Source organism: Elephas maximus, chromosome 20, assembly GCF_024166365.1.
Source record: "Elephas maximus indicus isolate mEleMax1 chromosome 20, mEleMax1 primary haplotype, whole genome shotgun sequence".
Classification (NCBI taxonomy): domain Eukaryota; kingdom Metazoa; phylum Chordata; class Mammalia; order Proboscidea; family Elephantidae; genus Elephas; species Elephas maximus.
Window position 1 is genome coordinate 37,430,293 of NC_064838.1, and position 25,628 is coordinate 37,455,920.

Below are 25,628 nucleotides of genomic sequence, written 5' to 3' on the forward strand. Positions count from 1 at the left end.
GCAATGGGTTTGGTTTCTTTTTTTATTTTTTTGGTTGGCCCCCAATTTTTTTTTTTTTTTTTAATATATGAATGTCATTGGAAAGAGAAAATCTCAAAAATCTCGCAGACCCCTGTGAGAAGGGCAAGAAACACTGGCGGCAAGAAGGAGGGTCGGCCTCCGGAAGCGGACACCTGAGACGACCCTGGGCATCTTGGACTTTAGGTCCCTCCTCTGTGAAATGGGAACATTTCTGGGCCGCCTCCCAGCGGTGGCTCCGAGGAACAAATGAGACTAGGTAGTCAGTGCGGGGCACAGGGCGGGCGCTCCAGAAAGGGGAGCCCCAAGGGTGAGGCGGACTTACTGTGCGCCCAGGACGCGGAACGGAGCGCGTCCCCGGGTGCGGGCGCTGTGGGCGCGGCCCCTGGGGCGCGGGACCTCCGGCCGCGCGGACGCACCGGGCCGGGGGCGGGGCCGGGCCAGGGGCGCCAGACTCCCGCCCCCACCCCGCCCCCGCCCGCGCGGCCGCCGCGCCCGCCCCGCCCGCCCCGGCCCCGCTCGGCCACGCCAGGCGGGGCTCCACCGCACTCGGAGCCCCAGCCGGAGCCGGAGCCGCGGCCCGGGGCGCTCGGGTCGGCCGCAGGACACCGGACCGAAGCGCCACGCCGCCGCCGCAGGTCAGACTCGAGCTCGGCGGGACACCGGGGCTGGGGCTGGGGCCCGGGCGGAAAGGGGCTTCGGGTGCCAGCGACGAGGGGGACCAAGCAGAGGGGTCTCGGCAAAAGGGACCAGGCAAAGGGTCCGGGGCCGAGGAGGGTCAGGGCTGAGGGACTGGGATCACGGCCTGAGGGCTCGGGGACTGAGGGGTCATGGGCAGAGAGGTCACAGGCTGAGGGGACCGGGGCTGACGAGGTCGCGGGTTGACAGGCCACTGGCTGAGGGGTCGCCGGCCGAGGGGACCTGGGTTGAGGGTCACGTCCCGAGAAGATGTCCCAGACTGAACAAACCAGGCAGTGGAGGGCACGGGCAGCACGCTGAACGCGGGGACTGCGGTCCCGGCAGAAGTAGGCACGACACGAGCCAGTGCGTCTTGAGGTTCCAGGAGAGCCCCCTCCCTCGAGGCTGTGGAGAAGGTGCCCAGGCGTCAGGGAGCTGCCTGAGGGGGACTTCGGGGCAGAGTATCCCGGGACAAAGAAGCCTGGAGACCGGTGTTGTCGGTCTGGCGGCAGTGGGTTCCTCCTGCTAACTCACAACTCAGGCTGCGCGCGGTGTGTGCCGATCGCGGTGACAGCTAAGGGAGGGCACAGTTGGGGTCACCCCTGTGCCCTTAAGCGCAGTGCTGGCCCTGAGCTGAGTGGAAGGGCTGGGATTTGGGCAGGTTTCCTCCGGTTGGTGGGGGACGGAGAAGGCCGTCCTCCTGCACCACTCCCCAGGCACTTGGAAACGGTAAACTTCCTATAGTATAGGCTCCTGAAGGTGCCATGCGTTGAAGACTTCTCTTGGTAGTCTAATTGCGGCAGGTAGGGGTAGGCTGGACTAACAGAATTCACTGGTCCATAGGTGCTGGGGGTGGAAAGTGGGTGTGTAGTCGTGGTACTTTATGCCTTGGTATTTGGGAGGAGCCAAAGGTAAGAGGGCAGAAACTGGGAGTAACTTCTTTGCTACTTTTATATAAGGTCAGTTGTTAGGTAAAGAAGGGTCCTTTACTTCTGCTGGTGATCAGGAGGCTGTCTTTCTAAATTCTGCTTGTTAACGTCCATTATTTAGGTGAGTCAACTCACTGTTAATTGCATTTTGTTGAAATGTGTTGGTGATAATGTCCAACATTCACAGGATCATTTATTATTATTATTTTGTTATGCTCTTGCTTTACAATACGAATCTAATTCACATGGGTCTGAGGCTATCTGTTGGAAAAATAGTGTCAATAATTACTCTCAGAGAAATCAAGTTTAAACAGAGTAGTCCGCCATGAAGAAACTAAAAGTTTTCTTCTTTCAAGATGAGGAACGAAATGTAAAATTGCTTCCTGAAAATTATTGTTTGAAAATAAAATGGACAAGATGATGTATTGAGTCATAGAGACCCCATTGGTGAAGAAATTCTTGATTTCCAAGTGCAGTGTTTTAACATCTGCTGAAAGACAAACTTTAACTGGAGTGATTAAGAGAACAATGAATAACTTCTTCAGGGAGGACCTGGGCAGATCTTCCGCAGACCTCAGGTGTACTATAGCGACGCTCCTGTCCTTAGCTTTTATGATCAATTGCTGACTGAAAGCAGAACTGACTTGGTGGTGCCAGATGACTTAGAAACCCCTTCTGTTTTCACTGAGGACTAACATAGACGTTCCCTGTGTCTTCTCCCTTGAGAAGACACACTTTCCATTCTGAGGAACATTTTACAGAAAACACTCATCAATGCTACCAGTTAGCATTTGGAGGGATATTCTGAAAGATTCTGACCAAGTTTTAAAATAATCTTTGTCTTGTATACTGTCAATCAGATTCACTCTGGAGCTCAATACGAGTCTGGCATTATCCATTTTTTTAATGTAAGAAAATGTAAAACTAAATGTCATGTTAGCCAAAAAATGAAGTTTGTTACAAAACCATTCATTTTTGTCTTACTGCACATTTCACATACAGTTTCTCCTTTATTTAAAATTTATGCTATTTGATATTTAACTTGCTGATACTTGTATCTTAAAGGATCTTAGATTCAACTGGTGGTCATCTCAATCCTTTGTGAATTCACTGGAAGGAAAAAATAACCACTAGTGATGCTTTTGTTTTTAAATCAGAGACTCTTTTTCAGACTTAAATTTTATTTTCTAGAGTTTACAAGGATGACTGTAAAAGTAGTTTCATGTAACTATATGAAAATTATAACTGCTGTTGACATCAGCGAGGTATAAAGTTTTAAAGAATTCCAGGCTAAAGATTTTTTGGGCGTTGTTTTCTCATTCCTTTAAACTAAAAAGAACATCATTTCTTTTTTAAGTTAAAACTAGCGTGTCCACCAGCATCATATTATTTCTTAGAGTATTTTGAAAATATTTTTTGCGATTGCAGTTTTTAATAATTGAATACACTATTTTCTTTGAAGAAACTAATTGCCTGAATGTTCATTCTTTGTATATTTCCGAACTACTTTTTAAAAATAATAAATTACTTTTTTTTTAAAAAATCAGTGTTTACAAATTTCTAAGACTTTTAAAATTTCTGTAGGAGAAAAAAATGTGACTTTAGGACTTGGAGTTAGAAATACATTTGTGATTACAGCTAACCACTTTTTTATCAGCAAGTTATATGGATACAAATACTTATTTTCTCTCTTCCATAATTCTCTGAAGATAAGGATGTTTGCCGCTAACCTTAATTCCAAGATAATCAATTACGTGTGTCAAAGCTGTGTGAAAGGGGCTACTGTGAAAGCTTATAGAAGTATTGATGATGCAAACATTTCATTTAGTTTTGCCATTATATTTGAAATAACAGGATTTTCATGAAGTAGAAAAAAATGTTAAAATAATACTTTCCAAATGTTTTATACGTCCCGGCCCGTACTTCTTTCACAAGATCTATATATGCCCAAAGGATAGGACAGAAAAGTCTGGTCCTTCTAATTTATCTGCTGAATTCATTGTTACTTAAACTTGGAAATATCTGTCATACTGTGTGGCGAACGTACTAGAAGTTTTTCTCTGACGATTCCACTAAATAAGTATTAGTTGTGAGGTAATTTTTTAAACACAAATCAAGAGGACTTTAAGTCACTCGTATATAAGTGTAAACAGATGCCCCCTTTTAAAAATGATTAAACTGAAGTTCTGACTTGCTATTCTTATTTTTCCTAGCAGATCTCCACATGAAGATAGTTGATCCCTAAAGCCGTTCCTTGTTTTCACTCTTAAGGCCTAACTCAAAGCAACAAGAAGGGCAATCATTTTAGTTGCTTACCTGGTTGCTTTGAAACAGATCGAATGACTCCACAAAAGTACAATAAGATCTGTGAATAACCACTTTGCACGCGTAGATAGCTCCAGCATATAATACTTCAGTTAGTTTAAGAGTGTACGAGATCAGAATTTTGGATTGAAGATTATTGGAAATCTTCCTATAGATTTATTTACTCTTTCTCACAACCCAGAGGGAAATTTGAGGGAGGTATACGGTATATGTTTTAAAGTTGTAATTTAATAAAAATGTCATTTTTAATTTTTATTTACCCAAAATACTTAAGGAGGTATTTGGAAGGGAATTGGCCCAAATACAATAGGCTGTGTTTTGGGAAACTTTTTTATAGTTGTTAAGAGAAAAACTATCACTGATGATATTATATATTTAAATTATTTTTTATTTTAGAAAACAGGTTTATGTATGCTTAATGTTTCTCTTCAACTGTAAATGCACATCACTATTTTAATATGAGGTATTTAATTCAGAGTATGAATGCTTACATTTTCTACTGTTCTAATTATTCTTGTTTCCCCGCTGTCTCGCTGGAACAAGTCACTTATCCCCTCTAACTTGTAATTTCCTCATCTGTGAAATAGGAAAATTAACGCTGTTATTTTTCCATTGCTTTTTTTTTTTGTATGATTTTAAGACTTTATCAGCAAACTTGTTTTATCTTAAATGATATGACCTAGGCCCTGATTTAATTAAGTTACTATTTTATAGAGCCTTCTATCATCGCTAACTCTTAACAAATGTTAATAGTTCACTGGAGTACTAATTTTGACATTGCCGTGTCATGATCAACTTATAAAATATCTGAGAATATTACATCATTATTTAATTTAAAATTGTATTTCCTATTCCTTGATGACTTTTGACAAAGAATCAGTCTAACAATTATTTTTATCGTCTTTGTGAGTCCTACATAGACGTAGTGTAGATCCTCTTGGGTTGATATTGTATGTCTAATGCGTCAAAAAGACACAAACTGAGTTTTTATTTGATAAAGTTTTATTCTTTACGTATTCTTATGGTTCACCCTGCAAGTACTGAATGTGTGTTACCCAGCAGCAAGCTTGTTTTCTAATGAGGCCTGTTTACACCTTCCGATCAGAGGACAGTTCAGCATTGTAGCCTGAAAGACAAAATAGTGACTGGTGCTTGTCCTTAAGATTAGGTCTTTTTTTAAGAGCAATAATCAAATCGTCTTTCAGTGGCTTGAAAAGTTAACATGCCTCCTAATAACCCACCAATGTACTAGTAGGAAGTAATTGGAAAAGTGTATAATTAACTGCGCCTCATTCAAATTTTAAATTCTCCTTATGCATTGCTAAATAATACATTTTATGGTGAAGTATCTCCTGTGCAAGAAAACAAGAAACTTGGACTGAAGGTGTCCAACAGGCGACCTATACCTAGTGGCGCTTTGGGAATCTGGAAGAGCTAGTCACATGGGGTGAGAGAAGGCTTCTGCCTGCAGAGTTACGGCCAGTGGGGGAGGATGAGCAACTGTGTCTACCCTACCCAGGCCTGAATTGTGCAGTGTGTTGACAGACCACTCTGTTCACAGGAATATGGAGCTATTCAAAGCCCAAGGAGAGACATAACTGAAATGATGTGAAAGTAGAGAGCAAAGACAGGCTTATGTTGTTGTTAGCTGTGGTCAAGTTGGCCCTACTTCCTAGTCTGTCCTAGTCATGGGTGGTCGCTGTACTTGAGGTACGTTGTTTGGGAATCAAACCCAGGTCTCGCACATGGAAGGGGAGAATTCTACCACTGAGCCATCACTGCTACCAAAGAAAGACTTAAGCCAGTGCTTGTAGGGAGAGTGAGTGTCCCCTGACCCTTTGGGAGAGGAAAGCAGCATGGACTTCCACTCTCTTAATAGAATCCCTTGGCTTTCTCAGAGTCATTGCAGTACCTTCAGCTATGACCAGGCCAATTTTAACGGGAAAATCTATGTGGAACAGAGTGTAGTGAGTTTTCTTTCTCTACTGCAGTTTCTCAGACATAAAGGAAAAGAATGAAGTCATCGAGTCAGGCAACGTGAATCAATTAAAATAGAGATTTTAAACATTCCAGTCAGGATTTCAACTAGATCACATAATGGTTTGGTTCGGTGGCAATTTGATTCAGTATCAGTGTAGAAAAGATTTTTAGCCTGCTTCACGGAATTTTTTTCACGGAATTTAGAAAATAAATTCATTGCTAGTGTTAACCAATTCACTATTAAACAAAAACCCAACCACTTTAATATGTGGACTCATCCGGGGTAATTATAACACGTGAATAAGACTGACTGAGACACATTCTCTGACCTTCTGAGCAGAGTTCTGATTAGCGTAAGCATGGGGTTTGAAGTCCTTCACAGTTTACCACAGATAAGGAAAAGGTAGCTCTAAGGGAGGTGGAGCAGTAGGGAAATACCCTGAGTAGGAGTGTTTAACAGATCTGTGTATGCTCAACGCCTACAGCCAGCAGGTTGCATCGTTACTGTGCAGCTTCTTGAAATATAAGGTTGGTTTCTAAGAATTTATCCTGATCGTCGGTGACATCATAGAATTTGAGAATAGCTTTAAATTCTACCATTGCTCCAAGTGCTGTTAATCTTCCTGGCTCTGTAAATCGCTTCAAGAGAGAATCTGAGAAAGTAAATAGAAAGAGGACCCTCTTTTACCCTACCTGTGTAAAGAATGCATTTCCCTGTATTGTGAGGGGAGTGGGCAGCCTGAATGCAGTCAAGTGCTGGAAAGAACTCTTCAACCTGGGCCCTACCCCACTGGCTGTCATTCCACCCCTCAAAATATCTGTGTCCTTTGAAGGCTTAGAGTTCACTTTCAAAATGCCAGTATTCTCAGCAGCACTCACCATCAGCAACAATTTGCAAGTTAGTTTCTAGTTTCCAGGCTACTAAGAACAAGACCTTTAAGAAATAGAGAATGTGCTTGGTGCTTGAGGGAGCGGATCAGGAGAGGAGGAATTAAGGCGATGCGTGCCCCAGTTTCCCCAAACGCCAGCCTCGTGAAACAAAATAGGAAAATAAACATTTGGAGCAGTGTTTTTGTTGTGTGCCCTGTAGTCGATTCCAACTCATAGCGACTCTATAGGACAGAGTGGAACTGCTCGGTGGGGTTTGGAAGGCTGTGATCTTGGAAGCAGACTGCCACGGCTTTCTCCCTTGGAGCAGCTGGTGGGTTCGAATCACCAACCTTTTGGCTAGCGGCCGAGCACTTAACCACTTCGTCACAGTAGTGACAGAGAAAGATGTACTGTTTTTATTTTCTCTCTTAAAAAATCAACACACACAGAGTTTCTGTTCATGCCGGTGGAACAATTTGGAAACAGTTAGTGGTAATGGTTGGACATCAGGATGAAATGTAATTAATGTTACCAAATTGTACATGTAAAAACTGTTAACTGACAAATGTTCTTCATATTGTATACCACAATAAAACAGTTTTTTAAAAGTATGAGAGTAGCCCCCCCCAAAAAAAAAATCAACACAACATTTAATTCTTTCTGGAACCAATTTTGCCCTTGTAGAAAACAAGTTGTTATTCCCACATATCAGTGTACCTAGGAAATGTTATCAAAGATAGGGTTATGAGCTAGGAGTTGGTTAAGGTAATGAAATATCTCAATATTAACTCTTCAGGGGGCCTTTATTTTTTCTGTGATGTTAGAGGAAGTACCTAGTCTCTTCACGCTTTTACCACTTCCAGACTTTTTAATTAGCTTCCTAAGAGATTGAAGTGACAGAGGACTTTCAGTCATGTCAGGAAAAAAAATAAAATGCTGAAGAGTTATCAATAATGCTTACTTCGTTGGCAGATGCACAGATTAGAAAAATTCCTACATGCTTTATGTATTTATCTTTACTGAAAGTAGTTATGGCAAGCCAGTGTATCCCTGTTAGAAACAGAAACTTAGCAGTCACCTCAAAAGCAAGCTCATTATTTGGGTAAATCAACTAAAAGGCGGTAACAGTTGGGTATGGGCCACCCCCTTGCCTTCTGACTAAGGAGAATGCTTATTTGTTGTTCACTTTTTACACAATCTGGCTAAAATCTGTGAATCTAAGGCAGAGAATCCCAAAGTCTTACCTTACTAAATGCTCTTTTTGTTGGTTGGTAATTACCTGGGTAAGCAACTTTTCGATTACATGTGGAAAAGGACATGTATAAGTTCTCTTGCTTTATCTATGGTGGATTGAGTTCGTGGATAAGAACTAACATGTGAGTGATGTATGTATAAATGATGTAGATACTTCAATAAATTACTTGCATATGTCAGCATAATATAGAAGAGTGAAGAAAATACCCAGGCATTTGCCAATACAGGGTTACTACATGCTTCCCTAAAGCATTTGGAATTAATTAGAAGCATCCTGGTTTTATTTAAGGCAGTATAGTATATTTTTGAACTTCACTTTCATCAAGCCCCAGATTTGTTGGCTTTTAGGACTAGAACAGCACAATGTCTACAAATATGTAGATGATTGGTCTTTCTAAGGCAGATACTGAGTTTTATTCATCCTTGTTTCTCCAGCATCTCATGAGTCAGAATTGACTGGATGGCAATGGGTTTTTTTTTTTTTTTTTTTTTTGTAGTTCTCCAGCATATACCAAAACCAAACCCATCACTGTCAAGTTGATTTCAACTCATAGCGACCCTATAGGACAGAATAGACGTGCCCCATAGGGTTTCCAAGGAGCCCCTGGTGGATTTTGAACTGCCACCCTTTTGGTTAGGAGCCGTAGCTCTTAAGCACTACACCACCATGGTTTCCCTCTCCTGCATATAGCACAGTGCTTAGTAGGCATTCAGTAAGTGTTTAAAAAAGAATAAAGCAATGGTCTAAGGCAGTGGTTCTCAAAGTGTGGTCCCCAACCAGCATCATCTGTGAACTTGTTAGAAATGCAAATTCTTGGGCCCCACCCCAGACCACCTCAGTCAGAAACTCTGGGGGTGGCACCCAGCCGTCTGTGTTTTATCAGGCCCCCTACCCGGGTAATTCTCATGTATGCTGTTTGAGAACCACTAGTCCAAGATGATTCCTGCATTCCATCTGATGGCTTGAAGCCCTTTTGTCAACGCACTTAGTTTGGATTATTTTTAATAGGCCTTGCCTTTGCTCATGGTTCAGTTCTTTGCCATATTTTTCCCCATTCGTAGAATCTCTTGGAATCATCCTTTAAAATTATCCCCATTGCCTTGACATTTTATTACTTAGAGAAGCTCAGTGTTGTTGTCAATAAGCTGGTGTCGAGAGAGGCTAGCTGGCTTGCTTCTTAGTTCAGGCTTCACTGGTTCTTACCTTACAATGGTTTCTCGGAATCCTAAATTTCCAAGTTCAAAGACAGCATCTTTAAAGACTGATTTTTTTGAGATCATGGAGGTTGGTGCGGCTATAGAGAACTGGTTCATGTGAAACAGATACAGATTTGCGAACCTCAATACCAGTTTAACACTAGTGGAAAACATGCCCTTTCTAATGATTTTTAATGATTGTTTTATTTTATTTTATTCTATTCTATGATTCTGTGATTTAGGAGTTGAAGTAATTGTCACTATGAATTAATTTAGGCCACTTAGAAAGCAATTAAGGAGCTGTGGTGCACAATGGTTAAAGCGTTTGGCTGCTAACATAAAAGTCGACCATTTGAACTTATTAGCCGCTCTGTGGAAGAAAGATGTGGCAGTCTGCTCCAGAAAAATTACATCCTTTGGAAACCTTATGGGGCAGTAGTACCCTGGCCTATAGGGTCACTATAAGTTGGCATTGACTCTATGGCAATAAGTTTGGTTTTTTTGGTTAGGAAGCAATTGAGTAATGGGTATTCCAATGTTATAATCCCACTTCTAGGACTTTTTCCAAAGGAGGGATGCAGGAAAATCCATATACACAAAGATTTTCGTAGAAGCATTATAAAACCAAAAACCAAACCCGTTGCCATCGAGTCAGTTCTGACTCATAGGGACCCTATAGCAATCACGGGTAGAATATTACACAGTTGCTATCAATGACAGTTTAGAAAACTACTAGCCACTCTGAAAAAAAAAAGTAAAAATTAGAATAAGAATAGTGACACTTACTAGCTGCAGTAAAGTTGGTCCTTCTTCTTAGTCTGTCTCAGTCAGGTGTGGTGTCTGCATTTGAGGTACCTTGGCAGAAAGTCAAACCCAGGTGGATAGGGAGAATTCTACCACTGAGACACCTCTACTCGCAAAGAAAGACTATTGATAGCACTGTTGATTGCAACCGTATAAAAACATATGTATATGAAAAAGCCTGGAAGGGAGTATGCAAAAATAATATGAGTTATATTAACATAGTGAGGTTATGGACAGCTTTTTATTTGTTTTTAGCATGTTCTTTGTTTTCCAAAGTTTAGCCAGTAACATATGACTTGTAAAGCATAGTTTTTAGTTTTTCTTGCGTCTATGAGCCTGGCTAGTAAAAGACCCAGGCGGAGTAAATTAAACATAGAGACTCCTCTAGCTATTTTATTCCTTTTAGCGGCATTGAAGACATTGTAAGGCAGTCCATGAAATCTTTTTTGTTACATCTGAATTTTGTTTGATACATTGGGCTTTCCTGTACTCCTTGCTTGATCAGTCTGTATTTGAGATAAAAAAAAAAAAAAAAAACCAACAACCCTCTCTCTGTGGGAGCCCCCTTCATGTTCTCAGCCATACAAGGTTTGGTTTTGTTGATTTCTTTGGGTCCGTGATCTCTTTGATCTTTGGCAAACACTGGCAAACAGAGTTTTTAAAAAACAGTTTTCTGAGTTATTTACTTTCAAAACCACCCTTGTTTAAGCTTTTTCTTAAAAAAAAAAAAAAATTGGTATTCTATTATGGTTTTTTTTTTCCTAAAATGGAATAACCTCATGATACAGTTATTTGGTTTTCTAACTCCTGACAAGATATTGAACTTGTAATCGTGAATAGCAGCTGATGCAGCAGTATGTCAAGGTAAACTTCTATTACAAATGGTCATTATGAGGCCTGGACATAATTTGTGAAGTAATTTTAAAAATACCAAGAGGTTTAAAATAGCAAATGAGTAGAGGTCTCCCAGATTTCGTTTAGACATTGTAACATTTAAATATATATGTGTATATACACACACACACATATATGAATATGCATATATATATATACACACATATATACAGAGAGAGAAATAACATTTGAATTAACTAATTTTTCCTCTTCTCTATTGGATTGTTCAAGACATTCCAAACGGGAGAATTAAGTGATTTAGTCTTTGACCCAGATAACATGTTATACTTTTTTTTTTTTGTCATTTTCTTTGGGACTTCTTTGGAGAAACTTTTATCAGCCTGATGTCTTAGAATGACTTTTGTCTTAAATAAACAAATTTTAAAGCTTTTTATAAGTTTCATGTCAGTGATACTATATTTCTTCTCTCTGCCTCACTGGTTTCTGATGCCCCTTAATTAACCCATGGCCGTTTGGTTGATTCTGACTTACAGTGGCTCTGTGGGACAGAGTAGAACTGTCCCATAGGGTTTCCAAGGTTGTAATCTTTATAGGAGCAGATTGCCACATCTTTCTTCTACAGAGCAGCTGGTAGGTTCACACCACCAGCATTTTGGCTAGCAGCCAAATGCTTAACCAGTGCACCACCAGGGCTCCTTGTTCCTTAATATAGGCCAAGGTGAACTTCACCTACCAAAATTCAGCTTTTAGAATGTGTGGCTATTCAATTAAACTGGATACAACGATACAAAGAACAAATCGCCTGAGAACAAAGCTCCTTTTCAAATGGAGGTTTACTTATTCAACAAATACCTACTTAACTTCTACTTTGTGCCAAGCCCTGTTTTAGGTAATAGGATAAAGCAGTGAACCAGACAGACAAATTCCATCCCTCCTGGAGCTTGTGGTTATTGTTATCTTAACAAGAAAGTTTTTCACTGGGAGAGGCGGTGTCTCTGAGGAGGTGATAGCAATGGCCAGTGCTAGGACGTGGCGTGATTGATAGGCCAGCAGGGACTCGTGAGATCTGTGAGTCGGGCGTGGGGTAGGGGCAAAATCAGTGTCCTCGAATGTCATTCCTAGAACTTATTATGTTATTTTAGGTTATAATATATGTTATGTATTATGTATACATATTATATTATTTCTATCCCATTAACAAAGGTATTACTGAAGGATGCATTCCTTTTTAATAAGGTGGTATTATTCTTGAACGTCCAAATGGCAAGGTGAGACTGTTCACTTTGCAAAGGGATTATTTATGTTACAGATGTTCTCGTACTGGATAATTTAAGTGTTATCCAAGTAAATGTAGTTTATAACTTTATTTACAAAAAAAAAAAAAAATTACACCAAGCAAAAATGTAAAACAAAATGGTAATAACCCAAAGCTGGGCACCATCTAGTTCTTCTGGTCTCAGGCTAATGTAGTTTCTGGTTTATGTGGCCCTTTCTGTCTCATGGGCTCATAATTACCTTGTGTCTTTGGTGTTCTTCATTCTCCTTTGCTCCAGGTGGGTTGAGACCAATTGATGCAAATTAAAACTGGCTAAATGCAAGCCAGTTTTAATCTTAGCCTAAGTAAATCATAATTACCCATTTTACCTGTTGCTGTCAAGTCAATTCTGATTCATAACGACCCTATAGGACAGAGTAGAAGTGCCACATAGGATTTCCAAGGAGCGGTTGGTGGATTGAACTGCCAGCCTTTTGGTTAGCAGCCAAACTTTTTAACCACTTGCCACCAGGGCTCAGGAATTGTGTATTCTTATTTTTCTTATGTATATGCACTGCGTACCTTCCCCAATTTATAGCCTATTGCACAGGGACTGTGTGCTTGATAAATACTTAATAAATACATTTAAATTGGCTTGATTTTGAGAACAAATCTGTGCTTTTTCAATATCACTTGTATGAGATTATCAGTGCTACTATTCTCCACATTCTCAGGGAATTCCCTAAACTGCCCTTTAAGATGTCGATTTCTAGTTCATGTAACATTTTTAGTGGTACTTAGTAATATGAAACTAATGGCAGAAGAGATTTCCATTCAGTTATTCCAAAGTAGGTAAAATGGAATATGAAAGGGAAAAAAATGTTAATTATAGACTTCGGCATTCTATGGCGGATCTTTTAGTTGTTCTGGTCAGAAGAACAGGTTTTCAGTGGCCTAAGGGCCTGAGCACTGCTTTACATTCTTGTTTGGAGGCTTCCAATGGTGACTGTAACCAATTCTGTTAGTACTTCAGCTGGGGAAAAGTTTATAATGATGTACAATACAAAATGTTATTTAGACTTATTACTCACGAAGAAAATAAAACTGGTTCCCTTTCAAAGGTTTTACATAGAACATTAACAAGTTTTGACCTATTCTTTGTGTGTTATACATAAAATAATCGCATCACTCAGCCATTTCATATGTGATCACAGTAATTACCATTGTAATCATTTAACAGCTAATCTCCTTTTGCAAGATAGGTAGGCGTTTTCTAAACAACTTTGAATCAAAATAACAGGCAAAGAAATTGATTTACATATAAAAGCAAAGCAAATGAATGAGCCTTTTTGATATGGCCTGTGACATCCCTGCACACCCACTCTTCTTGATGGGACCTCATCTGTGGATGTAGAACGAAGGTCGGAATCTATTAGTGAAAGATCAATGCAGGGAAGTTGCATCCACTCCACCCTTGGGCAACCTGCCATTATCCTCCTCCTGCCACACCTGTTCATCTCTTACTAGACCAAAGAAGTACCCCATTAGACATAAGCAGCAACAGAGGTAAGTAAAATGGAAGGAAGATAGAGCAGGATGAGCAGGATAGAAGGAAGGATATAAAGCAAGTTTGAAACTTTCTCTCATTGATTATCCAGGCATCATTTTATTCCTCAATTTATTATTCATTCATATATCACTGACCCAGTAAATTGCACACGTGTTCAAGTAGGCTGTAGGCATTAAGGGGGGGACATTAAAACTCCTACAGAGTCCCTGGGTGGTGCAAATGGTCACCACGCTCAGCTGCTAACCAAAAGGTTGGCAGTTCGAGCCTACCCAGAGGCACCTGGGAAGAAAGACCTGGCGATCTACTTCCAAAAAAATCAGCCACTGAAAACTCTATGGACCACAGTTATACTCTGACACACATGGGGTCACTATGAGTCAGAGTCAACTCCACTGTAACAGGTTAAAAAACCAAAACCCACTGCCGTCGAGTCAATTCTGACTCATAGCGACCCTATAGGACAGGTTAAAGCACCTACAACTAGGAGTTTATACTCTACATAAATCAAAAAGGTATAACATTGGAACAGTTAACTAGCAGTTCAAAGCAGTATGTGAACAGTTCAAAGCAGTATATAAGTAAGAGCTAAAATAAGTAAGGCAGAAAATGAATGCCATAAAATTCAGAGAAGGGTGAGATCAGTGTGGAGTGAAGTATATAGCCAAGAAAAGCCTAGTAGAGGAGGTGAGAACTGAACTAGACTTCAAAAGTTTAGGGATTGACGGGGTAACTTGAAGGAAAAAAAACAAAAGCATATAGAAAAGGAACAGAAGGGAATCAAAGTATGACTCCATTTATATGAAATATCCAGAATAGGTGAATTCACAGAGACAAAGTAGATTAGTTGTTGCCAAGGGTTGGGAGGGAGAGGAAAGAAGTAGTGACTGCTTAATGGTTGCAGGGTTTCATTTGGGTGATGAAATATTTCAAAACTAGATGGGGATGATGGCTGCAAAACATTATGAATGTGCTAAATGTTACTCAATTGTATACTTTAAAGTGGTTCATTTTATGTTACGTGATTTTTACCGCAATTTTTAAAAAGTTCAGGGATTGACTAGCAATTCCACTGCTAGGAATATACCTAAGGGACTTGAGAACAGTGATGCAAACAGACATGTGCACCCATGTTCATCACAGCCAAATGCCCATCGACAGATGAATGGATAAACAAAATGTGGTACATACATACCATGGAAAACTACTCAGCCAGAAAGAGAAATGAAGTCCTGATCCATGCTGCAGCAAGGATGGACCTTGAAGACATTATGCTGAGTGAGATCAGCCAATCACAAAAGGACAAATATTGTACGACCTCACTTACATAAAAAGATAAGAACAGGCAAATGTATCAAGACCAAAGTTTATTAGTGATTACCAGGGGAGGGAGAGGGAGGTGGAAAGATGAAAGTTATTGCTTATAGAACACTGAGTTTCTGTTAATGGAAAAATTGTGTTGATTAAGGGTAATGGATACACAGCCTATTAGTGTACCTGACGTCACTAAATTGTACACCTGTAATAGGTTGAAGTGACAAATGCAGTGTGATAGATATCTTCTTCTATAGCAATAACAACAACAACAAAAAAAAAAAGAGTAGCTGCTGGGGCTGCTTATGTATAACAAAACACCTCATGGATTTGGTTCTTGGTTTGGAGGTTTATGGTCATGGTTTCATGGGACATCCCAATTTAATTGTCCTAATATCATTTTTGGTGCTTCTCTGCTACCTCCTAGTTCATTGCGTAGTGTCTGGGGCCTTAAAAATTTATAATCAGCCGTTCAAGGTACAACAGTTAGTCTGTTTTCACCTAGAGTAATAGAGCAAGAAGAGTCAGGAATAGAAGAGGAAATGGAATGCATAGCTAATTGCCTCCATGAACAACTGCCTCCTTTGCCAGGAGACCAGAAGAACTGGATGGTGCCCAGTTACCATTACTGACTGTTTTGTTCAAAGAGTCTGTAGAAGAATCATGATCAAAAGGGGAAAAAATGTAGAACAGAATTTAAAATTGTCAGGGACTCCAGACTTTCTGGAGCCACTGAGGCTGGATGAACCCCCAAAACTGTTGCTCTGAGATAATCTTTAGCCTTGAAACCTGAAATGAAAATATTCCCTTATCTTTAAACCAAACAACAGTCTGGGTTAACTAGTAAAAGATGTTTGCTGTGAGCACTATGCTCTCTTAAAGAACTACCTATATGGAATCAAACTGATAAAGATTACATAGGAAGCATAGGGCAAAGTGATTTTATCCCAATGCAGGGAACAAGTCGGAAAAGGAAGGTGAGAATCGCTGCACAATTTGAAGAATGTGATCAATGTGACTGTATTCTATACGTAGGAATTGTTAAATTGGTATATTTTTGCTGTGTATATCTTTAACAACAATTAAAAAAAGAATTATCCATTTGACAAATAAAATAGCTAAAATTAAAAAAAAAAAAGTTCAGGAACTGAGATAGCCTAGGAGGAAAGAGAAGAATTTCCACTGTAAGAAAATAAAGCCTAGAACAGATAATAAGCATGGCGTTGGAGGACACTTTTTTGACTTGTGTTTGAAGTGGATTGTACATGTGAGTAGTGAGAAATATGGTTGGAAATGTCAATTCTAAATAAAATGTAAAGGGTCTAGAGGGCAGGCAAAGAAGTATAGGTTTTATCCTATTAGCCATGGGGAGAGTCCAGGTCTTAGGAAGAGGAGTGAAATGATTTAATCAGAAGATGAATTTGCCATAAGTATGCAGGGAAGACCCAGGTTTGATTCCTGGACTGTATACCTCATGCACAGTCGCCACCCATCTGTCCATGGGGCTTGCACGTTGCTGTGATGCTGAACAGGTTTCAGCGGAGCTTCTAGACTAAGACGGACTAGGAAAAAAGGCCTGGCGATCTATGTCTGAAAATCAGCCAGTGAAAACCTTATGGATCAGAATGGTCTGATCTGCAACCTGTTATGGGAATGGTGTGGGACTGGGCAGCATTTTGTTCCATTGTGCGTGGGTTCCCATGAGTTGGGCCCAACAGCAGCTTAACAGCAGTGTGCAGGGAAAGCAGTTAGGAGGCTTTTGCAAAATCTGGCCATGACGTGAGGAGGGCTTGTTGGAATGAAGAGGAAGGGCAGATGTGAGAGGTGCTCTAAAGCAGTGAGATATTCAACATCTGGTCTATAGATTGATGCTGTCCACAAGCTCTTAGTTACTGGTTTGGCACAAGGTAAGCACAGATTTGTGAACAAGCATTTAAAAACTTTTATATTGCTATAACACTGAAGTACATGATTTTGTATTTTATAAAGGTGTCCACAATAGATTGAAAAGAAAAGGAAAAACTATCCTTCACCCCAGAGTTAGAGAACCACTGCCCTAAAGGATAAATGGACTGGGCTTAGTGGGGCAGTCATGTATTTATTTTTTTTAAGAAGTACCTACTATGTGCCACATACTGTGTCTGCGAGGACTGTAGCAGTAAACAAGACAGATTGGGCCCGTCCCAAGGGGCTTACTGTCTAGTAGACAGTCCTTTTCTGTCATAGCATTACTAGGAGTTAAAGGGAGCAATGAACTTCTAATAACTATAGCTGTCCAACAATGGGAAAGGGTGCTCTTTGAAAAAGTTAGTGCTTTGTCATTGGAGATATTCATGCAGAGCCTGAAGGACCATCTGTCAAGAAGAAATGAACTAGGTGACTTATTAAGTCCCTTCCAACTCCAAGTTGCTATGGTTCCCTACTCTGTAATATTAACTTAGTGGATAACTGTATCAGAACACCGACATATCACAAGTTTCTGGCCATTTTCATCAGAACATGTACTTGCCTAAATTTGAATGCAAGTTGGATTTTAAACAGATCTGTGCAATTGCTTCCCCCGTACTTTTTTAAAGAAGTACTAACTGTAATGCCTCCTAAGCTGTTATTTATTCCAATTTTAATATTTGAAGTCACTTCCTCTTTCACGTGATATTTTTCACGAGTAATACAGATTTCTGCAGAAGTGAGTTACGTAAATCACAATCACGCTGCTGATCTTTAAATCATTTGTTCTTTTTCCTGTGATGTAATGTTGTGGTTGAACAAGGACAAGCGTGACTACCCATTTGGGGGTGTCTGGAATGCCATTTTGGTGTGAGTGGAATTTCAAAAAACTTACTCAAAGCTATTTGACTTAGTTATTCAGAACTTAATCAAGTGTTATTGTCAACAGTTAGCAGCTAGAATGATCACAGATTAATTGCCCTTTAGAGAATCTGGTGGATTTAGACTCCTGTAAGAGTTCTATGCTCACTGTATTTTGGGGAAATTCTAGAGTGTTTTTAACTCAAATATGGGGCATTACTTTCAGAGGGATTATTTTAGTGCTCATGTTATCAGATGAAGAAAAAGGTTAACTACAGTATTCATTCAGTATATCCAACCTTTTTCGCCAGGCTGCTTTTAGATTCCTGATTTTATTAGGAGGCTTCCACTCGTTCTGCGTCAAGCCTGGTAGAATATTTTATTAAAACAGCCCATTTTCATTGTATATTATTAAAACAGCATGTAACCAAACTTGTTGCCACTGAGTTGATTCCAACTCATAGCGACCCTATAGGACAGAGTAGAACTGCCCCATAGGGTTTCCAAGGAGTGCCTGGTGGATTCAAACTGCCAACTTTTTGGTTAGCAGCCGTAGCTCTTAAACCACACCACCACCGGGGTTTCCACAAAACAGCATATTAAAAAAAAAACTATTCATTAAAAATCCGTGTAAAATTTTGACAGTACTTGCTATATAGTAGGTGCTCAATAAATACTTGTTGAATGTTGTTGAATGAATGTGGGCTGATGGTGGACAAAGCATTTTAAATTGGAATCAGTAGGTGCACAGGCACAGGAGCTGGGTAAATGTGGCTTTAAAGAAAAGCAAAGATAGTTTACTTAAGGTGGCATTTATATGTAATTACTAATGTGAAAGTTTTTTGGCTAAATAATTTTGGTAGCTTCTTAATTTCTGAACAATATTTAAAATATCAATGGTGACAGTGTCTGATATTTATGTCCAAAGTGAATAAAAAAAAGTTTTTTTTTAAGTGAATAAAAATAGCTGAGCTTAAATATGCGATACCAGGATTTCTGAGCTTCTCATTTCCTACCTTCCTTCCCCTCTACTTTCCTCCCCTCTGCCCCTTCCCTCCGTTGTTGTTCTAGCTCTGATTCTTACTCCATCTCCCTCCCTTTTTTCACTTCCCATGTTTCCTATATACTGTCACTTTCTTCCTTTCTCTGTTTCTGTCCCTCTGATGGCTCTCTTCCTTTCCCTCTCTGTTTCCCAATTTTAACATTTCTCTTTGGCTAGATCTCTGTCTTAGTTATCTAGTGCTGCTATAACAGAAATACCACAAGTGGATGGCTTTAACAAAGAGAAATTTATTATCTCACAGTCTAGGAGGCTAGAAATCAGAATTCAGGGTACCAGCTCCAGGGAAAGGCTTTCTCTCTCTGTTGGCTCTGGGGGAAGGCCCTTATCAATCTTCCCAGATCAAGAGCGTCTCAGAGCAGGGACGCTGGGTCCAAAGGACGCACTATTCTCCTGGCCCTTGTTTCTTGGTGGTCTGAGGTCCCCATGTCTTTCTGCTCAATTCTGTCTTTTATATCTCAAAAGAGATTGACTTAAGATACAACCTAATCTTGTAGATTGAGTCCTGCCTCATTAACAACTGCCACTAATCCCACCTCGTTAACATCATGGAGGTAGGATATACAACACATAGGAAAATCACATCAGATGACAAAATGGTGGACAATCATACAATACTGAGAATCATGGACTAGCCAAGTAAACACACATTTTTGGGGGACACAATTTTCTCTAACTATAATATGGAAATGAAATACATTTTTATCTACTAATCAAATGATTAAGTAGTGATATTTGTATTCTGAATTTAATGCAGACAAAATGCTTATATTGCTCTTTCTGAGACAAAACTGTTTATCACTTATAAACAGGTTTTGATTGATTAAAAAAAAACCTTGAATCACTAATCCTCACATTGGGAAGAGAGGGTTAATAAACCTTGACTTATAAACCACAGTAGAACATATTAGCTTGTTGAGGTAACTCCTACTTGTCCTTAGTTTTATAGCTTCTTTTTTCCATAAAAAAAATACTGCAGATATATTCAGTGTTTAAAAAAAAAAAAAGTTGCTGACGAGTCCACGTCAACACATGCTGATCCCTCATGTGTGGCCCATAGGGTTTTCAGTGGCTGATTTTTCAGAAGGAGATCACCAGGCCTTTATTCCAACGAGCCTCTGGGTGGACTCAAACCTTCAACTTTCCACTTAGGGGTGGAGCAAGGTAACCATTTGCACCACTGAGGGACTCCAATTCTTTATTACACCCTCCTCTATAAAGTTATAAGGAGGCTGGGTGGAGTAGTGTGTAAGCACTCGGCTGCTAACCAGAAGGTCAGTGGTTCAAAGCCACCAGCTGGTCCGTTGGAGAGACATGTGGCAGTTTGCTTCCATAGGGATTACAGGCTTGGAAACCGTATGCGGCAGTTCTACTCTGTTCTGTAGGGTCTCTATGAGTTGGAATCTAATTGACTTGATGTCAGTGAGTTTTTTGGTTTATATGTGGCTACAAGGAGCCCTGGTGACACTAAGGTTAAGTGCTCAGCTGCTGACCGAAAGATAGGTGGTTCGAACCCACCAGCCCCTCCACAGGAGAAAAGACCTGGCAATCTGCTCCCACAAAGATTTCAGCCTAGGAAACCATATGGGATAGTTCTTCTCTGTCACACAGGGTTGCTATGAGTCAGAATCGACTCAACAGCGCAAAACAACATCATATGCAGTTACACAAGATCTTGAATTTTTGTCTGTTTTGTTCATTCTGTATTCTTAGTGCCTAGAACATTGTTAAATAATAGTTGTTTTAATGTTTCAAATCTACGGTCTTACCCTACTTTCTAATCCTAATTATCTACTGTGACTTCTTTGAAGTAATATTACTCTACTGGAATAATTTAGTTTATAATTGACTTACAAATGTAACCATCCTATTTCTTGTTTAGAGAATGCTTTCTTTCCATTCAATCTACCCAGTAGTCTACACCACAGTTTAAATCCTTAGAAGTGCCCATATATGATTTAATTGTCCTTCTAAAGGGCTATTCCTTAGTTATTTCAAGCACCAAAAAAGCCATTTATTTATTGATAGTAATAGTTTATTGAGTGCTTATTCTGTATCAGGCTCTATTTTAAGTAGACTACATATATTATCTCATTTTGTTCTTCCAACAGCCATATAAGGTATACACTGTTATCTCTGTTTTGCAGATGAAGAAACAGGTGCAGAGAGCTAAAGTAACCTGCCAGGTGATAAAACTAGGATTTGAATCCAGGCAATCTGAACTCAGCCACCTTGTCTTGCAATCTTTAACAAGAACCTGACTTTCCAGTATTTAACTTCTCAGGGAATGAGAACAAGATGCCTATACCTCACCGCAACCACTGCTATTCCACATTTAACAATCAGATCTACACAAGTGTAACTGGATTCAGGTGTAACAATGGCTTAGCTCTAAATTTGTAGCTGTTCTAGTTCACCAAAAATCAGTTTATAGGTCTTGTAAGTACGGAGCCTTGGTGGCTCAAGTGGTTGGTTTAGCACTCGACTGCTAACTAAAAGATCAACAGTTGGAACCCACTGGCTGCTGTGTGGGAGAAAGATGTAGCAGTCTGCTTCCAGAAAGATTTACAGCCTTAGAAACCTTATGTGGAAGTTCTGCTCTGTCCTGTAGGGTTGCTATGAGTCAGAATTGACTCGATGGCAATGGGTTTGGGTTTTTGGGTCATGTAAGTAGTACACAACTTGAAAGTAACTATTCTTGTTACTCGTGACGAGGTAAATTAGATCACACATCTTTAATTTATATTCAGTAACTCTATGAGATAGAGCCAACTCCACAGCCAACTGATCGGTTTTGGTTTCCATGTGGCTAAGGGAGGAGAAAGTTTCAAGAGAGGATGGACAAAATGTGAAATGCTGCAGAGGCAGAGATGGGTGTGCTGGAGCCATCTCATACCAGCTCATGAGGGCCAATTGTTACGTTTTCAGAATTTGTTTTTTTATTGCGTTTTAGTTGTAAATTCTTCAGGATTTCTGTGAGTCAATTGTTAAACAAATTCACTATTAAAAATTTAATTATATAGGCTTACAATTAAATAAATTATATTAAATAAAAAGGTCGTAGATACCCAAGCCAAAGGACTTGTTGTTTTACGCTGTTGAGGTTATTCATGTCCGTTGTGTCTTTATGGTGGAAGTACTGTATAATGTCTTCTGTTACTGTGGCATCTCTTCCCAACACTGTGCTCAGAGGCATCATGTTGAAATCAGTCATGGTGGGAGTATTTACACCACAGAAATTGGCAATTGCTACAAATCAGAGTAGTTCTCCTCCACCTCCTTTCCAGGAGAGGCAGCTGTTAAACATTTACCAGCATACCACTGAATATATTCAATGAAAATCAAGAGAAGACTAATGGACTTAGCAAGAAGGAGACAGCTTGTAACTTTTCCTTGAGTTTCAGTAGAAAGGTGGGGATGAAAAATCACAGTAAAGTGGATTGAAGAGTAAATAATAGGAAGTGAAGAAACAAGGATTCAAATAAGTTTGAGAACTATTGGGCTAAACAGTTATGCAAGTTGTTTATGGTAATTTTTGTTTTAGTTGTAGGGCTTCCAGAGTAAATACAATGCTAATGTACTTTATTAATTTCCAAATATGAATGATATATGCACACATTTTATAATAGAACCTTTTCTTTCAGGGAATCTTAAGGAACTAGTTATCTATAGAACACATGTCAGGAAGTTCTATAGTATTTCACAGTTAAGATGGTATTGGTTGTAAATTCTATACAACTATTGTTATTAAAGAAAGATCTTTTGTTTCTCAGTTTATTTTTAAAAAATATTGTCAAGAATGGATGTTGAATTTTATGGAGGGGTTTTTTTTCCTTGCTGCTTGCATTTTTTGAGATAATTATATGATCCCTTTAAAATTTTGCGTAGTGCTGTGATACGTTATTTTAACAGATTTCCTGATACTAAATCTTCTTTGCCTTTCTGAGATCAATTTAACTGTGATTGTTTATTCTTTTCATATACTGCTGAATTTGTTAATGAGCATTTTATTTATAGTGGGGCTGAGATTTTTCTCTTTGTTTTTTGTCAGGTTTTTGTCTTTACTTTCTTCCTGTCCATTTCTTCATGAATTCATATTCAAAGGGAAATTGGGAGGAGTATCAAGGAAATCCATTGTAACCTAATCTTAACTTAGAATCAACAGTCTCGAAATTTTCAGATATTTAGTTCAAGATTTTCTTTATTAGTATTTTCCCTTTTATTTTCACGTATTTAAGCCCTTTTTTGTAGATGCCGTGAATATAAAAAGTCAAAATGGCAATCCAGTATGAGCAAAGTTATTTCTCATATATTATACACATAATATATTGTCTAGAGTTTTGGTATGGATGCTTTTTTCATTTTTGACTAACAAGTGAGAGTGTTTATGTAAATTGCTGTGGGACAGGCCAACGATCATAGCCAGGAAACACAAAAAAATGGCAAATTAGCTATTTCGTATGGAAGAACATGCCCCACGCTAAAAGCAAAAATTTTAGTGCTGTGATTGACATTGAATCTAAAGAGATTTTCAGATTTCAAGCTGAAGTATTGAACAATGCTAGAGAAACAAATTCACAAACAAAATACATTTGCTGTAATTTTTATTCTTATGTATTAGAAATTTAAAAATGGAAAGACATCCTTGGTGGTCTGCTACTTTTATATCGTGTATCAGGTAATAAAATAAAAAAATTTTATATCATGTATCAGATAATAGGACAGTTTATTTTTTTTTAATCTAAATTGAAAGGTGCAGAATTAAAAAGATAAAAAATTAGATATTTTTGTATGTTTACTGTACAGAATGTTCTTGCCTGGATGTTGGAATTAGTAAATCCCTGAAGATAAGTCTGTTGGCACTAGATGATGTTTTGTCTTTATAGAATGTAGACCTGTTCTAGGATCCCCGGCCCTTCATAAGGGCCAAGGATGTCAGTTCTAAGACCTAGACACATTTACTTAGGCAATCTGCTCTTTGGTCTTCCCTTTTAAAAATCTGCTCCAAATGGGATGTGTTGCATCTAAGCCCAAAACCTGTTGCCGTCCTGTTGATCTTGACTCACAGTGACCCTATAGGACAGAGTAGAACTGCCTCATAGGGTTTCCGAGGCTGTAAGCTTTATAGAAGTAGACTGCCACATCTTTCTCCTGCAGAGCTGTTGGTGGTTTCAAACTACCGACCTTTTGGTTAGCAGTCGATCGCTTTTAACTGCTGTGCCACCGGGGCTCCTTATTAATCCCTTTAGAGTCTAGTTTCTAAGTTTATGCAATAATGTGGCATTATTGACTTGACATAAAAGATGGATGAGAACAAAGGACCTTGACTCATGATCAGTGACAGGACTAGGAAAGTTGGTGAAAAGAATACAATATGTGTCTGTTTTGTGAAATAATATTATGATTCTCCAGCCCTGCAGGATTTACGATGAGTCATTTGATTGTCTGTTGGTTACCTTTACAGAATGCGAATTATTGTAGGTGGGCTCAGAGACAGCAAACACTCAGAATGAAATCTAACGGAGAAAATAAAATGCATTTGTACATGTACCTTTTGGCAGCATAGATTGTCCAAGAATTTTGAATATTCGTGTATATTAAAATCTTGTTTCTCTTTAATTGTTCAGATTTGAAAGAAGCCAGCTGTAAACCACAGATACACAACCAGAAGGCCATTTTCTCAATCAAGAGTCTCCCTTAAACGGTAGGCAAAAATCAGAATTTATTATTCTGAATTTGTGTAAGTATCCTTTTAAGAGAACATACAAATTCTGTACAGTATCTTATTGTATAATTTCTTGGATAGTTTTTATTTTGACTATCTGAATACTTTCTAGTATATAATTTACCAGGCATTTGAAGACATCTACATAACATATTTGCCTAAGACAAAACAAAGATAGGAAAATGACCTAGAATTTGGGAAATAGCTTAAATCTTTAAAAAGAAATCTCTAATAATTCTTTTACATTCCTTTTATTTTTCTACCCAGATAATAGTTATAAGTACATTATTTTTTATTGCTATGGTATTTGTAATTATTATTATTTTTTTTAATTTGGTCACAAAGGAGAAAGTAGCTTTATATATGCCAGACATTCTCCATTCTAGGAGAAAGAACTGCTGAGCTATAGCTAGTACCCTGCATTAAAATGACATCCTTCCTGGTACTAACTTACTGGTAGAAGACTAGGTTGTGTTGTAACTTCAGGAGCTCCAGTTAAAGTTCTGGGAAGTCCACCATTGGGGGAAGGGTAGTAAGTCACTAAAGTTTTATGTAGTTTACTAATTTCAAAAGTCACAGGGTGGCCCATTTTCCTGAGATCTGCAGATGAACGAAATTCTACAGTGTGGAAAGAAGAATTGTCAGAGAGGTAAAGAAATTAATATAGACATGTGTGTATATACATGGTTAGTATGTGTATACATATCTTAGCTCTGTCTGCTGAGAGGACCTAGTAGCAGTTACAATCCAGTAGCAAACCAGATCCTGCTTTCCAAATACCATTTTCTATTAAAAGGAATCAGAGGTCCTTGAAGAAGGCGAGGTCAAGGAAAACATGAGCCTGGAGCATCTGGTGGTGCCAGGAAATAAGAATGTGCTGAGAAGAAAGGATGGGCATGTCAAAAGAGACACAAGGGTCAACCTGTAGGAGCTCCTAATGGCCAAACCTAAAATGATTTGAGCAGTAAAATCCCTATAGTATTAGACTA

At 39.2% G+C, this 25,628-nt stretch overlaps 1 protein-coding gene across 1 annotated transcript in view; it reads left to right on the plus strand.

The window, feature by feature from the left end:
- The first annotated feature begins 528 nt into the window (after nt 1–528).
- The window catches only part of PPARG (peroxisome proliferator activated receptor gamma), a 152,465-nt gene continuing 127,365 nt past the window's right edge, over nt 529–25,628 (plus strand). Inside the window, exons 1-2 of the mRNA XM_049861982.1 lie at nt 529–656; nt 24,542–24,618. The gene's annotated coding sequence lies outside the window, so the exon portion shown is untranslated. The remainder of the gene's footprint in view (nt 657–24,541; nt 24,619–25,628) is intronic.